General features: G+C 32.1%; 1 protein-coding gene across 1 annotated transcript in view; it reads right to left on the bottom strand.

Annotated features, from left to right (window-relative positions):
• LOC113396173 (protein PF3D7_1417600-like) overlaps positions 1–19,487 on the bottom strand; it is a 580,968-nt gene that overhangs the window by 225,982 nt on the left and 335,499 nt on the right. The window lies entirely within an intron of this gene.

The following is a 19,487-nucleotide window of genomic DNA, read 5'->3' as shown; positions in this document are numbered from 1 at the left end:
GCTGGATAAACAAGCGACATTTTCATAATGTACCAAACTAAATTATAATATCGTATAGAATATATTACAATGGAATATGTCACATAGGCAAATATGTTGCACAACGGAATATGAAAGAATATTGTATATGTTGCACTAAAATAATGAACTCTTGTAAACAACTTAGGTATTTATAAAAAAAACTGAAAATACCGTAAATATACTGTGATATTAAAATATTATATAAGTGAGAAGTAAATAATAAAATATCAAAAATCCGACGAAATAAAATAATTAGACCTTTTCATTTACAATTATAAAATATGAGCATTTTTCAATTTAAATATTCCAATATATTAAATATCCGAATAAACAATACATATATAATAAATATATGATATTAATAAAAAAGATTTTAGATAATTCGTCAAAAATTTGGTCGTTACACAAATATCAACGATGCGTGCCTGGGCTAATACCAGAAATCTTCGGTGAAGAAAACGACGACGACCAACTCCTAGGAATTCTCGAATAGTATGTTTTGTTTAAGTTTTATTTTATATTTTTTATTAATTTCACATGATATTCATAAAAAAAAAAAAATTGAAGTTAACGGCGATGATTGTATCAAAAATGTGAGCGTCTCATTCAAGTATTAATTGACGTGACCGTCCGACACAATTCATTAAAATTGCAACTTAATTGTAGCCGATGAAATGTTATGTAAACGAATTTCGGCTAGTATATGTATTTGTTTTGCTTGCATATATATATATATATTCAATATATGTTATTGTATACGTGTATTATTTTTATTGGAAATACTTCAATTAAAAAGAACACAATTTTAGATATTTAGTAAATTAATGTATTTATTTTAGTATTAATTTTATTTTTGACCAGCTATAATAAACTGCAGTTTTTTTTACACTGAATGAATATAAAAATTAAACGAAGAGCTATACGAATCATCCTTGAATTAATATTTTACAATTAAATTTTATATCTTCTTTCGGACGATGCTAGTACCCAAGTAAAGGCGAACTCTTAGCTTTCCATCTCGAAGTCACTAACCGAGGTCACTTGTCACTATATTATGCAGCTGACCACAGAGTTGCCATAATTTGCTTTTTTTTTGTTTGGTTTACTGTATGTTATTTGCATGCATACATTTGCGAAGTGCATTGTCAGCCTTCCGAAACATATAACTAAACAACAAAAACACAATATAGATCATATAGCAGTTTGTAATATTTAAGTTCGGGATTTTTTTCCACTACGCTGCTCCAAAGGATTGGTAGACATGGAGCGTATAAACAAAACTCATTTAAAATTTCTAAAAAAATGGTGACATTATCTATGTCGACCTTGGCTTAATTTAAGCAAAAATATCTTAAACTATGCTTTTGCAGTGACTGTTTTTAAATGTAGTAAATATGCTTACAATCTCAAAGATAAAGATAAGGTTTATGTTTGTAGGCTAATGTGATGAGTCGGCGAGGAATAACCAAGAGTACTGAGAATAATATTATTATAATTTAAGATATTAAACGTTTGTCCTTTTAAATATGGCCTTTCATAGCCCTCAAATTAATGCACTATAACTATTACAAAAGTTAGAAAAATATATTGTATATCAGTAAAATAATAAATACTAGATAATTTAATAAAAATAATTAATTTATACTAATATTATAAATGCGTAGTAGTAACAAGTAGCTCAGTCTGTCTGATTGTCTGCCTGTCTGTTTCGCTTTCACGGCTACACCACTGTACTGAATTCGATAAAATTTGCAATGAAGCAAGCTTGAACCCCAAGAAAGGACATAGGCTTTTTAGGGTTCCGTAGCCAAATGGCAAAAAACGGAACCCTTATAGATTCGTCATGTCTGCCTGTCAGTCCGTCCGTATGTCACAGCTATTTTTTTCGAAACTATTAATATATAACTATACTGTTGAACCTTGCTAAGTAGATGTATTCTGTGAACCGCATTAAGATTTTCACACAAAATAGAAAAAAAACAATAAATTTTGGGGTTCCCCATACTTAAACTGAAACTCAAATATATTTTTTTCATCGAACCCATACTTGTATCAATGGATAGGTCTTCAAAAATGATTATAAGATTTCTAATATCACTTTTTTAACTGAATAGTTTGCGCTAGAGACACTTTCAAAGTGGTAAAATGTGTCCCCCACCCCCTGTAACTTCTAAAGTAAGAGAATGATAAAATTAAAAATAATATATGATATACTTTACCACGCAAACTTCCACAGAAAATTGGTTTGAACGAGATCTAGTAAGGAGTTTTTTTTAATACGTCATAAATCGAAGTCCGCAATTTACCTTTCATTCAATCAACTCAAATATAAAAAAAAAAACATTTAATTTCATAAACATAAACCTTGATACTTGCTGCTACGGAACCCTTCATGGGAGAGTCCGACTAGCACTTGGCCGCTTTTTTTATAAATATAATCTACGATCACTCACCTCGACAAGAGGGCGAAAACTCGAGCAAAAACTAGAGTCTTTTTCGGACTTAGATGAGCATGTATTCGCATTGATTGCTTGTTTTTTCAATTTAGTTTAGACTTTAATAATAATTGTTTAATCGACTTTACATGAACACATATAGTAATAAATAGGTTATATTGCAATATTCATAAAAAAGCGAGAGCAAAGACAACAATAAAGACGGGATGCCGGCGCCTTTCATTGTATAATTTCATTGCTTTTGGTGAATATTTTAGCCACGCAACTACATAATTATTTCTGATAACTGATATCGACGTAGAATTTAAATTGTCAACTGAAGGAGTAAAAATCTTTTGTTACGAAATATGCAAAGCGTCCTTATAGACTCGCTTATGCTTATATAAGCGTAACCCCATCAATCAGCTTAAGGACGCAGCCATCACAATTTGTTCGGTAAGCGCGCTTTTATGAATTCGCTAATTAACCACATTAAGAGGTATCACATATTGAGATCAAAGTAAAGTGTGCTGTGTGTGTTTAACATTCGCATTGAAAAGATTACAATAAATATTTGTTGCTACACAGCTGTTAATAACATTTATGTTTCATTATAACAAATACACTTTTATATATTTACTCTTAGTCTGACTAAGATTTTTTGACATATATAACACGTTTTATAAAATATAATATATTTTAAATAAAATTTACCCCTATTGATCAAAAAGGTGGGGAAAATGATCTGTCTGTTAAGGAAAGTAATAACTTCAAACTACTAGGCGAAGTATTGGAGCAGTAATTACAACAATTTAGCACACTGCTGTAGTAATTAATTATTGAGATTTACCGTGTTACATATCACGTGTTTTACGTAGGTATAAATAATTCAAATTTGACGACGAACAGACCACGAGTCATAACTTTTATCTATTTATTATTCTAAAATATTATTTTATTAATACGTGATCTTCTCTAAACTGTCATTTTTGCCAAGAAAGAAAAAAAAAACGTAAGCACAAGTAAAATGTTAAAAAGTTCATATTTCTATGAATGTGAAGTTTCAATTTAATGAACAACGCAATACGGTCCAAATTATACCACAAGACGACCAATATTATTTTTTAATTTAAAACCAACATTCACATAATGTTCAAATCTCATAATCTTCTTAAAATCTTTGTTTCAATATTAATCGACTTAGTTTTCACAATTACGTATCAGATAATCAGATATCATCGTATATTAGGTAATATTGATTTTATCACATTTCCCAATTTATAATTCTACAAATGCAATAAATATAAATTTTGAGATTTTTAAAACTTTTGTAAATATAGACAGCACACGTCACAACAAAATTGTCTACATGTAAGTAAAAGCTGGTTAATAAATTCAAACTTGGTCCAGCACATTTTATTAAGGATTTAATTAAAGTTTGCGCATGAAATATGTTTATAACGACGGCAATTTTCGAGTAAAATGTTTTTGAATGGTAAATTATTTGAGGTTTATAAAAACCTACTTGAAGCTACCTAAGAAATATGGACATTATCACGTGCTATTTTTTTGTTATCAATCAGATACGTTAGTGTTCATAAAATATTAACCAAACGATCTGTACTATGTGTACTATACATATTTATAAATGTATTGTTACTTTATGAAAAATTAGTCATTTATAGCAAAATTTTTTCATCATAATAATTATAATCGTCACTCTTAATTATTATAAAAGAAGGGCATTATGCCGCTGACTTTTCTTATACATCTTTCAGAATTAATACCTACAAACTCATATAAAGTTTCAAATCAAATCAAATTTATTCAAGTAAAAGTAATCTATTTTAGTTTCGATAACATTAACCTTGAAAGCACGTTAATGACAATTTTTGTGTCCCACTCGTAGACATGATTTTTTTTTAGTTACACTATATCCACAGGTTCAAAGTTGCCCCTGTTTTTTTCAGTTTTTGGTTGTAGTTAGGTGCGGCGGTTTAAGTTTTTTCTTATTTACTAAACATCAGCATATTTTCACTGAAGTTGGAGCACTTAGTCTTTTTTGAAAGACGTGGCCCACTCTGTCATTTTTTTAAATGTTATATTTTATTCTAAATATACATATTTCTAGACATAGGTTATATTTACTTCAATGACTATTTCAAACTACAAACTACAAACTATTGTCAATATTTATTTATTATATATTCTTTCATAAATCTACATTGATTTTCTATTAACATTCAATTTTTAATAGACATAGATTTTAAATACAGTTATGCTACACTTAGGATTTAAAAGATTTACCGCAATCCAAAGGGCCCTCTGCACTTGATCAGAGAGAACACAGCTTCGGCGACTCTAATATCGCGTTTTAATTGTATAGATGACTTGCGGCTGTGCTCTAGGATGGTCTTTTCTGAGGTACCCACCGTTCTGCCGATGAATATGCCTACGTATGTATAGGTATGTTAAGCTATCTATAAAACTTTGCACACGGTGTTAGTCGTAAGACTACTAAGACGTCAAGTGTTGTAGTGACTTGGTGACCTGCAGTTCAGCTAAAGGTGGAATCAGACGGTTCATTTTTGTTCATTTTCGTGTTTCATTTTGCACCTTTCACTCAAAGTGACACGTCTAAACACAAAGTGAAACAAAAGAGCCGAATGAATTCATTAGTGAACTGATCCTGAACGACGTTGGATCGGTTCATTCGGCTTCTTTTTCCAACCCAGTGAACGTTCACTCGGATTTGGCCATTTTGTCTCGAACGCTGTAGCAGACGGTCGGTACGTCAAACGTCGCGGCAAAATGGTGTTCAAGTGGAACGATCAAAATACGTTGCTGTTTTTGGAGAATTTTAAAAATTACCAATGCCTTTGGAACCACAAACTATATTTCTTCTTCCAATCCATGGTCGCACCCACCACCGTTGACGCTTCTTTTTCCTTCTTTTTTTTTAGCTCCTTGATCAAATGATCACTAATTAAACTTATTCCAAGAGACACGTATCACTACAATCATTCGCTCAAAAGAACATTCACTCGAATGAACCGTCTGATATGAGATATCACCTTAACACAGCGACCGTGTCTTCTCCCGTGCCTGGCCGTACCACGCACCGTGCCGCTCCACGTCGTACCAGGCACCGTAAGTAGATTGCGCACTATTATAGACGGAGCGGATTGTTCCTACTTCCATCTGTTTAGGGTTGAGGCCAGAGAGTAGCTTAGCGCATAGTCGCCATACTGGTCTACTAGCGACCCGCCCGGCTTCGCACGGGTGCCGTTTATTATGATATAAAATTACATGATATAAATATAATTTACTCTGGAATAATGTAGCTTTCTAAAAGTACATTTTGTTTTAGAATTAGATCATTAATTCCGAAGATTATAAGTAGACGGACTTGCAGATGGATCATAGCATAATTCGTTGTCAACGGGTAAGTATATGTTATACCATTGATTAAAAAAGTTAAAAAAATGGATAATTCAAAAGGGCATATCACTCAATTAAATTGAAAAAAAAATCGACTTAATGTTTCAAATTAAAAGAAAAAAATAATATTTAAATATATGTATGTAATGAAAGTCTATTGGTTTTTTATTAACTGTTATAATTAAACAACAAAGACACAGATAGCTAATCGCAATAACAGATACAATAAAAAAAAACATATTTCACACTTAAATAAAAGGATAACTTTTTGGACCATTTTTTACGTCAAACGTCAAACAAAATCCTTATTTCACCCATCATATTGCTTGACATTATTTGCCGAGTGCATATTTTATTTATTTTCTTTTCTTTTATTTTTAGCGCAGGTATTAATACACTTGTATGATGTATATGATCTCTATATTTATAATCTCTCCCCCAATTCAATAGAAACTGATATAAAAGTAATAATTTAGCTTATTTTAGGAACTGCAGTGTTCTAAACTGAACTAAATAACTGAATTTTCCACATATGTATGTCGTTTTTTGAAGTTAAACTCCTTTTGGTATTTATGAAAAAATAATGAGACGCGCACACAGAGTAACAAAACTACATGATTAAGTTGCAAAAATGCCAATTACGGGTCAAGTCGCTCAAAATAGACAACTTCACACGTTTTCTTATTTTATTACAAATTTAAATTATGAATGTGTCAACGAGTGAGTGTTACATCAGTGCTGAAAAATTAAGAAATTATATTTATCACAACATTATGTATCTTTTATTATTATTAATATTAATTCAATATTAAGTAGATTACTATTATTTTATTGTAATTAATTATTTGCATGCAATTAAAAGTTATATTTATTACGCCGAATAAGGAGAACTTTTCGTAGTACACGCACCTTTTTTTAATAATGTCATACTTATGTCGGATTAAATCGCATAAAGAAACTTTGATATATTAAAAAAGTCAGCGATGGTATATGTCTATCTCTTAGGGATAGCCCACAACAACCATTTCTTATGCTTTACTTATTATGAGAAATAATGGATTATTTTCGAAGCGATTTTAAGCAATATAGCATGAATCCTTTAACCAATTAAGAACCTTCAATACATTATGCTTTGAATGTAGATCAATATGGCCCTTTACAGCATGTAATTGAAATGAATATTTTCGAAGATATTACAGATTTAAAACGCAGGGACACAGTGGTTTGTATTGTCTACTGAGTGAACTTTGTAAGACATTCTGTAGTATATTAAGTCTCAGCATTGCACCCGTGCGAAGCTGGGGCAGGTCGCTAGTATTTACTAAATCAAGAGTTTTAGGAGTCTATTTTACCTGGTTCATAAAATATCAAAGAAAACATAAACAAAACCTATAATGAGATCATACTTCATAACTTGGTAGCCATTTACTATAAGGTGGCTTATTTGCCAGCACAAATAAAGAAAAACTCATACCAGTATAACGACATCTAATAACAGCAAACACAATTTATCAAAAGGTGTCTATATTTCTACATTCATATCATCGTTTGTTGAACGATTAGCCGAGAGCTTATTCAAACCTGTGAGCGTTTCAGTTTCAACCAAAAGTGTCCTGACTTTTCCGTAATTATATTATTGTGAAAATATCCGTTAATTGCCGTTATTATTTGTTTAGAACTCTTAATAAAAACTTATATAGGTATCTCTAGATTTGCGTTTTGAGCTGAGGTGGTTAAGTAGCTGGAACATGTGAATCTTAACCGAAGCTTTGCGTCAGTACCAACGAATTATCATGTGTTTAATTTTTGAGTAAAAATAAAAATGAAAATTTTACCGAGAGTAGCATTTGACGAGAAAAAGGATACACGTGACAGTTTTCTTACGATGTTTTTCCTCAAGATATTAAGTATTATCAACCAAGCGAAGCGGAGTGCGGATATGTTTTTTGCGGTGTTTCATAAGGTATTTTGATATATTTGATTCCTGATATATTTTGTTTGCTTGCCCAACTGCCTCACCCTTTATTTTAGGCTGAGAATTTTCTCATTGCGATAAACCTTGGCTCATCGTATCTTGGACCACAAATTTGGATTGCAACGCATTTTGAGCATATATTTATAATACATAATAAATATATTGTTCTTTGAAATAAAAAGTTCAAATAGAATTGAAGTACTTTCAGGTTTTAATATTAATTAGAATAATTTCCATGTAAGCTATTTTTAAGTATAAAATCATATTCATTTTCAATGTGTGAAATTTAATGTGGAAAAATATACAGGATAAAAGAACACTAATTCCTTAATAATATATAAGTTATTTTTATGTGTATATTCCAGACTGAGTTTGCTTGGGCCGGATGCATAACCTTTTTCAAATTATACACCACAGCATATTATTTTTGGCTTATTCTAAAACGGACTATTATTTATATTAAATTTTGACTGTAATTGTATTTTTTTTTTAAATTGATAATATTATGTGGACCATTCGTACTTAATCAAAAATTCTGAGTGCTAAATATAACAAAACCTAAGCCATCGGTCGCCAGACCAAGACTTTTACCATGTATGTGATTTGGTTTAAAAAAAAACTGTATCTATGGAAAATGTTCGATTTTCGAGAAGTTATTCTCAAGCAAGACTAGCTAGCTTAGCAGGACACCTGAAAGTGCTCTCACTTTTCCTCTCTCTTATTATCCCACGGGGCGAAGAAACCGACACGACTATAAAGAGCTCAGACTCCAACTACTTCATGTAAATATTGAGCCACGGAATTTTAAACATTGCCAACTTTCTGACTCCGGTCTAAGAATTTCGCTTCGGTTTCGGAAAAATCCAAAACCTATTTATTGGTTCAAGCCCGGTCCAACCTCGAGATTTGCTGCCTCATAATATAGTCACTAGACCAACGAGGCAGTCCTTAAAATATATATAAATATACATAATATATATTTTTTACCCAATAAGACTATATATATATATGACGTTAAGTACAATTAGTTCCAAAAACTTTAAAACATATTATAAAGTCTCCGTAAAGAACAAAACCAATGATGCAGGTAGAGTGTTTTATATTCTCAGGTGGATAAACCTGCACTAAACTTTGGCTTCTACTCGTAACACAAACGCACACATTCACATATCACCGAGTTAGACTCACAAGGCAATAACCATTTGTCAATGGTAATATATACTGTCCCTTGTCGACGGTAATAAAGGTAAAACGCTTTGGTTTTATTCTAGCAGTGAACCACTCACGCGCTTAAAACTTTATCACTTACGAACAAATAAACATTGGTACAATGACTAATGGCTCTTTTTTTGTAATTTTTTTCACCACTACCCATAGATATGTACGCAGTTAGGAATATTCATCATAGCAATAGAGATACTAAAATGTTACAATATAATTTCATTAACTCACCTAAATTATTATTTAATAGGTTTAAAAGGTAATAATTTTACTCCTAATAAAGCTTTAGGCTGCGGTTAATAGACTGTGACATGGTTTGGACATGCTTTGTTAAATTGCATTAACATATTAAAACACCGCAATGTTTAACAGAACGCGCCTATTGGTTATTGAAATATTTCATTAACGAAACAACCAATTCTTTGAATTTAAATCTATCTGTTTTACGTGTTTGTTAGATTTTTTTATAGAGAGTTAATACATTATGTCAGGATATTTTAAGATAATTTCTATTTCTTTATTATTTTATTATATTTTAAGGTTGTAAGACAATAAAAGATTATATATGAAACAAAAATATTTATTTAGCCATTATAATAGCTGTAGTAAACGTAATATTGTATCAATTAATAATTACAATAAAACCAATTACCTTAATCAAAATATACTTTATTCAAGTAGTCTTTTACAAGCACTTTTGAATCGTCATTTAACAAACTATTTAAAGTAAAGCTACCACCGATTTGGAATGTAGATTCTACCGAGAAGAACCGGCAAGAAACTCAGTAGTTACTCTTTTTCAATATCCAAAAATACAGTCATTTTAGTTAAATACAATTATACTAACTTTGTATATATAATACTAACTTTGTATATTGATATTTGCAAATACACAATTCATATATTCATCAATAATTTAACAAGCAATAACAATTATTTTATACCACAAAATTATATCGTACCTTAAATGTTAGCAGCAGCTTGCTGGTCCAGGATCAAGTGAAAAGTAAACGTAAAGTAAAGTGTTCTATACCGAGCTTCCATCACTTATATAAGCCTCACTACAAATCACGTGACTCACAATATTGAACAGAAAAGTCAAAGTACCCTCTTATTTAATATCAATGTTATCAATACAATTCAAAAATAAATTAAATTAATATTATTACAGAATTGATTAAAACATACAATACATAGTGTAAGCCTTGTTTGTAATTGTCTAATTATTTATTTATTTCTTACTTAATCTGACATGTTCAACTAAATTATAACGATGATCTTTCACTCTCCATTTTTGTCTGTATCTCTCTCTTTCTAGTATATATAGTGTTATATAACATTACTTTAGTGTTTTTTAATTCACAAGGCATTTTAATAACGATTTTATTTCTTGCAATTCAATTATTCTAAAACGATGTTAATTTGTCTTGTGTAGCCCGCAACCAGCGGCTTTCCGCGACCTTTGTGGCCTACCCACGCTGCGTCTTCCGGTCCATGGTCGCCACTCTAGAACTCGTCGGCCACATTGGCCGTCGGTTCTTCTAGCAATGTGCCCCGCCCACTGCTACTTAAGTGTGGCAATTTTTCGGGCTATGTCGGTGATTATAGTTCTTCTACGGATCTCCTCAATTCTGATTCGATCTCGCAGAGAAACTCCGAGCATAGCCCTCTCCATTGCCCTTTGGGTGACCTTGAGCCTTCTTATGAGGCCCATTGTGGAGGACCACGTTTCAGAGCCGTAAGTCATCACTGGAAAGACACACTGGTCAAAGACTTTTGTCATGAAACACTGCGGTATATAGGACGAGAAGAATTTGTGTAGCTTCCCGAACGTTGTCAGCCGAGTTGAATTCGACGGTTGACCTCTTTTTCAAAGTTGAACTTGCCTAATTGGATCGTTTGTTCCAGGTATTTGGTTGAGGTTGACAACTTCGAGTGTAGATTCTCCGATTTTTATGGGAGTGGGCACAATATGGATGTTCGACATAATCTTCGTCTTATCCATGTTCATTTTAAGACCCACTCGTTCGGAGGCTTTACCGAGGTCATCGAGTGTTGTGGTTAGGTCGTCCATAGTTTCAGCCATGACTACTATTTCATCAGCAAACCGAAGGTGAGTGATGTACTCGCCGTTAATGTTGATGCCAGATACTTTCCAGTCCAGAAGCTTGAAAACATCTTCCAAAGCAGCGGTAAACAGTTTCGGAGAAATAACGTCTCCCTGTCTCACTTTTCGCTGCAGTTGGACAGGTTTCGAGTTCTTCGAGTTCGACTCTCGAAAACGACTTATAAACGTGGCTTAGAAGTGAGATGTGTCTGTAATACTTCAGTAGGGTGTTGTCGCCCTTTTTGAAGAAAAGCACCACCACACTTCTGTTCCACATTTGTGGCGTTTTGCTCTCGAGTATGACGAAATTAAAAAGGCATTTAAAACCGGATTTCCACCTGCCTTCTACAGCTCAGCCATAATTCCATCATCAGCCGTCACCTTGTTATTCTTAAGCTGTTTGAGAGCCATACTAATCTCGCACAGACTGACGTCTGGGATATCTTCGGTACAGTGTCGGGTTAATCTGGCTCTGGGGTCAGGTCTAAATAGTTCAGTGTCTAATATTATCTGCGAAACATCAGCCAAATCAATTGAGAGAGTTCTTAAATATCTCTTTTACAAAATATAAATGGCTTCCCTATAAATATTACTTTTTGAAATTCGCCTCTGAATGTCCCATTGACATTCCTATTGTTTCACGAACATACCTAGTAGTAGGTACCCAATTTTCTCTTTAACTATGTTATCATACTATTTTACATTTTATCTCAAAAAATATACAATATATTAATATATATAGTCTATGTCCGATCTGAAACTAAAATATTACGGCAGTTCTATACCACTCGATTTAATAGTCTTACGTGTAAGTACACGCTTAAATATAATCTTTGTCTATTTATAAACGGGTATTATAAGGGTATATGCGACAACAAAATATTTTGATAACATGATAACCAAACGCTTACGTGCGAATTCATAATTCTTTTTTTTCAAGTTCAATCAAAAACAAGTAATCTTCCTGAGTTTCAACGTCGATCGAAATATTAAATAAGTATTTAACATAATCCGACGTTTAACTTTGACCAACACCGACTGTCTTAAATACTTCACATAAATACCACATTTTATTATCTTAAAACATTATTTAGTTATTGTAATGACTACATGTTCTTTAGTACATACTGTAAGGAACCACAAAGTCGTTTCCTACTCATTTCCTCTGCATCTATTACATGTCGACTATAAAGCCCTGTAAAACTATTCTGTAGAAACATATTAGAAACTCGCCGGCAGTACACTATTGTAAAAAGTTTTACAGTGATATGGAAAATTGATTGTAATATTTAAAATACTTACTCACGTATTACACACACGTATTGCACACGTATTAAAATGGCGCATCAGCAATAATCAGTTTTCAACATTACATGAATTAGTTACAAGGTAAGATTTTATAGAATAGAGCTGGCCACTATTGCATGAAGCGTAGTAACGCCTTGGGATTTTTGATTATTCAAAGGCAATTTGTATAGACAGCTTTGCTATTCAACAGGATTAATCTAAACGACAATATCGTTGTCGGTTAGATTTATCGGAATAATAGGAAATATATGTGTTTCTTCTTGTTTTTAATTAAAAGCTTTTATTTAACTTGCAATGTATGTATATATGTATGTATGCGGGTGGAATCTTGCTACTCAATTTTGAAGCAGATATATTTAACCGATTTGGCTCAAATTTTGTATACACGTTAAGTTTGGATTGGATTGGACTTGACGTCATTATAAGTCCAATGTGATGAAACATTCGAGATGGCAGAATAGTTATTTTTTATGCACTTCTGCAATATAGGTATCAAATGATAAGGTTCGATGTGAGTAATTCGAAAAAGAATGTGACGTAATTATAAATTCAATATGGTGGAACATTCGAGATGGCAGAATAGTTTTTTCTATGTACTTATGTAATATGGGAGTCAAATGAAAGAGGTTGTCAAGAATAAATTGAAAAATATTCTGACATCACTCTTAGTATGGGTATTAAATAAAAGGGTTAGATCGAACCCTGATGTATATTAGCTCTTATCCTTCTAAACGAAGCTCTGGGATGGTCGACGAATATTTCTTCGGTACTCGTGGGAACAAAATGGGAAAAACAGAAACATCAACACAAAGGAAGAGAAGACTAGAGAAAAAGAAACTAAAATTACTAAAAAAAAGGCGTGATCAGGAAAATAGCGAAACACTTACTCAACGACAGTTAAAACTTGATAAAGCTAAGCAACGCATGCAACGGCTAAGAGCAAAAGAATCAGAGGATGAACACAATTCACGAATTGAAAAAAGTCGTCGACACATAACTGCAATACGAGAAACAGAAACAATTGAACAAAGAAAGGTTCGTTTGAACGATTCGCGAATACATATATCTCAAAGACGGTAAAGACGGTGTTCACCTCATTCAGCCCAAGTCTGTGCAATTTCCAGCAACATATAGTCACGGAACGAAGAATGTTGCCACTTATATTATGCTGAGCTTGCACAGTACACAAAATACAGGGTAGTACTGTCGATCACGCCGTTGTTTATTTAGGCAAGAAGCTCTTTGCTTCCGGTCAAGCATACGTGGCCTTAAGTAGGGTAAAATCATTAGAAGATCTTGTTATTGAAGATTTAGACTATTCGAAATTAACCGGCTAATGATATAATGAGATGAATAGACTCAGAAACCTAGACTAACTAAAAAGTAAAAAAAAAATCAAAGTAAAAATGATTTTTAAAAAAGCTTTTCTTTAAATGTTCTAAAAAGAAGAACATAAAATTTTCTTTTAAAATTTTAACTATCAATTTATAATCTCATTATACACAATTTATTTAATCATAAAAGCTTGTCGTGAGGTTTTCGTAAGTACATACATAGAAGTATTTAATTAAACTGAAATTAAAAAATATGAAACTTAGCAGATTAAATTACTAAATTATAAGGTACTAGTTAATTTACGCAAGGTTATTACGTGACAAGCTTTTATGATTAAATAAATTGTGTATAAGGAGGTTATAAATTAATAGTTAAAATTTTAAAGGAAAATTTTATTTTCTTCTTTTTAGAGCATTTAAATAAAAGTTTTTTTTAAAAGTATTTTTACTTTGAATTTATTTATTGTTTACGATTCAGATAATTTTAATAATGGCCATCAAAAGTAGTTTTCTACTAACCCACTATTAGGTGGTTCGTTTTTTTATGTTATTGCTTAAAACAAATCGATACGCTTACTTGGTAATAATAATATATGTGTTAATTAAATGTTGTCATAGGCTTTCATTACGGGTCGGAAGCCTATGCCGTTTCGTAATAAACACCAATTTATTTAGGTCTATTTGATGCCAAAATATGTAATGATTAAAAACTATTTTTGTCTGCTAGAGTTAAAGATAAAAATAACAAATTACATTCAACTACTAACTATTCAAACTAAATCATAAATATATTTTCATTTTATTTTCATATACTCATTTTTTTTTAAATCCAGGGATTTCTAATAAGAAACCGAATATGTTTAATCAAGTTGCCGTTACATAAAAAAAAACGGTATTACAAATATAATATATCTTTTAAATGTCAACGTTAATATCTCATGCCAAAATGATGTCAGTATTCACAATTATTGTTCGTAATCAGTCTTGTGTTGGAACGCGAGCCTAAATCCAGGCATCCAAAAAGTATTCTTTTTAATGAAAAAGATTATTTGATAAGAGAGAAAATTATAAGATTGATTGATTAACTTTTTCTTAATATTTTTTTAAATGATCAGTTAATTACATTTTCCGGTATTTTATTACGACACGACTGCAAAAATTTTATTCACTCATTTTATTTAATTAAGCACTTGCCTCAGTCTTTATTGCAAATTCGTAACATTGTCAGCGTAACAAAAATTGGTTTAAAATGTTTACAAGTTTGACATTATATTATCAATTTAAACCAGAATTTTCATTGACTAGTTTGAGATATTTAAATACAGTTGACTTTTTATTCATTGTAATTTTAATATTAGATTTAATAAGAAATTGACATCGTTTGTAGTTATATAAATATATCGTTATATTCCTCGTTTATGTTTCAAAACATTCACACGCACAAAAACACTCAAAAATCCATTTCAGGCACGTCATACATTTATAGAAAAAAATATATTTACAAAGTACAACAAAATTCATTGTGAATGTTGTGTCAGTCAACTCATATGGAGCAAATTAAATTTATTTAGAAACGAATAATGCTAACGTAATATCGAATTTATCATACATGAGCATAAAATACAATTTAAAATGATTTAACTAGCTTACTTGTTATTCTTCATAATTTATTCAAGTGTAATCTTTTTAAGGAAAATTGGTCTGTCATGAGATTCGAGACTGAGATGTTTTATTTCAAATAATAATAATCAATCTTCGGTGAAACGCCCGAAGCCCTGAAGTAAGAACCAGCCCCAGTAAAGACAATGAGTGTCTACGAAACCCAATTAGTGTATAAAACCACGACCATAAACTTGTAGATGAATAAACTTCTGTCGCTGTCAGCTGTCACGTGTACTAAAGTGTACTGCGACACATTCATCGGAAATAAAATCCCAAGAATAAATTACTTTTGGAAGAATATCAGACAATATAAGTAACAGGTGTTTCCAGAGCGACTTAAATGAGTAATTTGTAGTAGTGTCATTCCTTAATTAAAAATGCGCTTAAATAATAATTAGTGGCGCTTACCCGGTTGAACAGGTCATCTTTTACTAGGGGTACATGTCAGTCACCTCCTCGTGGTGTACCCTGGGCAACGGGGCCGGCTTGAGCTTGCTCGTCGGCCGCGCTAAGACTGGCGGGAGGGATGCCGCGGGGCCGCTCCTGGTACGTCCCTGATCGGCGTCAGGGCGGACCATGTGAGTGGCCTCGTTGGCTAGGAGGGAGTGGGAGGGCTCGCTACTCGAGCCTCCCAGGTGTTTTACACCGGCGGTCAGCGGCGGAGCCTACCATCTTATCCGCCGCAGGGCGTCAGCTTCGTTGACGCCCAGTCTCCAGTGGCGGACTCGGGGGAGTTCCTCACATTCTGACATAGAGGATGAGGGGGAATGCGCGTACTAGGCGCGCGTTCCATGTATTCAGCGGCGGCCTTGCGGCGGCTGCCGCTGGTGGGGCCGCGGCGATCCATTGGCGATCCCGTTGCCTCACCACTCGGCGGCATGGTGGAAACCCGAGGATGGTTTTAGTGGATAGGACAGGGTATAAACATAACATATAAACCTTTCCGGTTCTCATAATGCAATTAATCCATTAATACTAGATGGGTATGTAAAGAATCAGCATTTGCTTTCCTGATCATTTAAAAAAAAATTGTCGATATAGAATAATCATATAATAGCAACAGATGCTTGCGGCATGAACCTTTGATTAAATGAATTTCCAAATCTTATGAGACAAACGTCGTAAACCTTCTTGCCATTAAAATAATATTATTTTTACCATTATTTGAAAATAATTGAGAACTTTTTCTATAGTATTATTATTAAAAAACAGAATTACCGGTTTAATTATGTGTAAAAATATGTTCATAACAATATTCGGTACAATAATTTAATTTAATACCTTGTTTCCGTTTATTCCTTATTCTTTTATTCCTTAATTGAAAGATCTCGAAGATCTCATAATGTACATTTTATTAAGTAAGTAAGCACCATTAAATTGAAAATGCTTCGAAAACAATAAAAGCTAAAGTGCTTAAGATGTATTATAGCTACAAAATAACATTTCAGTTTTTTTTATTTCTACTCTGTAAGGAAAGAATATATAATTAGTAAAAATCGAACCGAAACCGAGATGGCCCAGTGGTTAGAACGCGTGCATCTTAACCGATGATTTCGGGTTCAAACCCAGGCAGGCACCACTGAATTTACATGTGCTTAATTTGTTTATAATTCATTTCGTGCTCGGCGGTGAAGGAAAACATCGTGAGGAAACCTGCATGTGTCTAATTTCAACGAAATTCTGCCACATGTGTATTCCACCAACCCGCATTGGAGCAGCGTGGTGGAATATGCTCCATACCTTCTCCTCAAACGGGAGAGGAGGCCTTAACCCAGCAGTGGGAAATTTACAGGCTGATTATGTTATGTTATGTTATGTAAAAATCATAAAAACAATACCAATAGTGCTTGCCTGTGCCGCGCTACAGCTCACTGACGGTGAATGATGAGTCATTCACCATCAAAATTGTCAAGCTCTGGAAATACACCCTCAACAGATATTCACCAGTTGAAACCGGTACAAACTGTGAAAGATCATTTGAAAAGCAAAAATAAAAATAAAAATATATATGCCAATATTAAAACAATAATTATCGGTCCAAATTTAAAAAGTAAAAATGCAACTTCAAAAATTTATTAAAAAAAAAGTAACAATTAAAATCTATTTCTTTCTTCAGATTTAACAAAGTGTATAAACAATGGTTATGTGCCAATATTAAAACAATAATTATCGGTCCAAATTTAAAAATGCGAGACGGAAAACGATATTAATTTTATTCAGTTCGATTTTATGTTTGATTAAATGCAAATAATATGTAACTTATAATTAATACATACGTATATATAATATTTTTTCAGCGTAGAGATTAGCTAAGAACAGGTTTTGCGGAAATATATACAGGGTTATTGGTTATTCGACGTATTCCCGTTAGGAGGTAATAGGGGTGATTACTTGCGATAATTTTAACCCCCTTATGCATACTGCAAAAGGGACCATTTTTGAATTATCACGTTTTTTAGATTTTTTCAAAATAAGTAAAAATGCAACTTCAAAAATTTATTAAAAAAAAAGTAACAATTAAAATCTATTTCTTTCTTCAGATTTAACAAAGTGTATAAAAAATGGTTATGTGCCAATATTAAAACAATAATTATCGGTCCAAATTTTAAAATGCGAGATGGAAAACGATATTAATTTAATTTTTTTTTTCTACCAAAATGCCTTAAAAACTAAAAAAATTGTTATGGAACTTGTCCTGCATATTATTTTAAAAACATAACCGTTTTTATTTCTTAGCTTTCCAAAAATGTATAACAACTAGGAACTTATTTCAAAACAACCGAAATAAAATGACAACAAAGGACGCTTGTGGAAATTCGTAACCCCGCATATACTTTATTAAAACTGTATAAAAATAAATTTGATTGTCTCTTTTACTCGTTACTTATTTTTTGTTTCTACAAAAAATATTATTAATATTCAAATATTTAAATTATAATTCCAATAAACTTTTAAATAAATCAATATAGAAATGAAACAAAAGCGCGATGCTAATCGTAGTTTTAAAGCTACTCCTACTGTATTTATCTACAGACTTAAATAGAACTTGAAATATTTAATAACTCTTCATTGCTATTCCAATTTACTTGGAATTACCAGGAACATTTTCCTCCCACCGTAACTCCACAAATAGATACGTTACGTAATGAAACTTCCTTTTTTTAGTACATACAGTACAAACGCTTTGTGATGCAATGAGCTTCAGACATATCTTTTCTTTTCATTCATGGTGAAAAAATTTAACCGTTTTTATTTATAACTCGTATTGCAATTTGCATACGTGACACATAATAATCACTAATAACTATAACATTTTTAATATAATTACAATTACATTTTTGTTAATACGCCTAAAACACTTCGACAAAGCTTAGTCGTTTAGTAGGTGATTTATTACTGTTATAAGCAATATATTATTACATTGAACATATTTACTTTTTAAAAGTGGATGCATAGATGACTGTATGGACGATAAGTGGTTGGTGGATGGGTGTATGTGCGGATGAATAAACGGGTTAGAAAAATGTTAATTATGTCGGTAATAGTTTAGGAGTCTAATATTGATATTTAGAGTCTATTGTACTTTTAAACGGGGAAGCATTAGATGTTTTAGAATCAACAGAGTTCCTTGGTATGACAATAGACTTTAAGCTTCAATGGGGCCCCCATATAAATAAATTGGCGAATAGACTCAGTTCTGCAGACTATGCGGTAAAAGAAAATTAGACTTTTGACTGATGTGGATACGCCTTGTGTATTTTAGTTATTTCCACAGTATAATGCCATATGGCCTCCTACTCTGGGGTAATGCAGCTGACATTAATACCATTTATGTACTGCAGAAGAAGGCTATTCGTGCAATTTATAACCTGGGCCCAAAAGATTCGTTAAAAGGTAAATTTAAAGATATTAAAATAATGACTATCGCTTCTCAATTTGTTTTTGATAATGTTATGTATGTACGCAAATACATAAATGATGTT

The sequence above is a fragment of the Vanessa tameamea genome, chromosome 11, assembly GCF_037043105.1.
Source record: "Vanessa tameamea isolate UH-Manoa-2023 chromosome 11, ilVanTame1 primary haplotype, whole genome shotgun sequence".
In the NCBI taxonomy this organism is placed as follows: domain Eukaryota; kingdom Metazoa; phylum Arthropoda; class Insecta; order Lepidoptera; family Nymphalidae; genus Vanessa; species Vanessa tameamea.
This window is presented reverse-complemented; position numbering and strand designations above follow the sequence as displayed.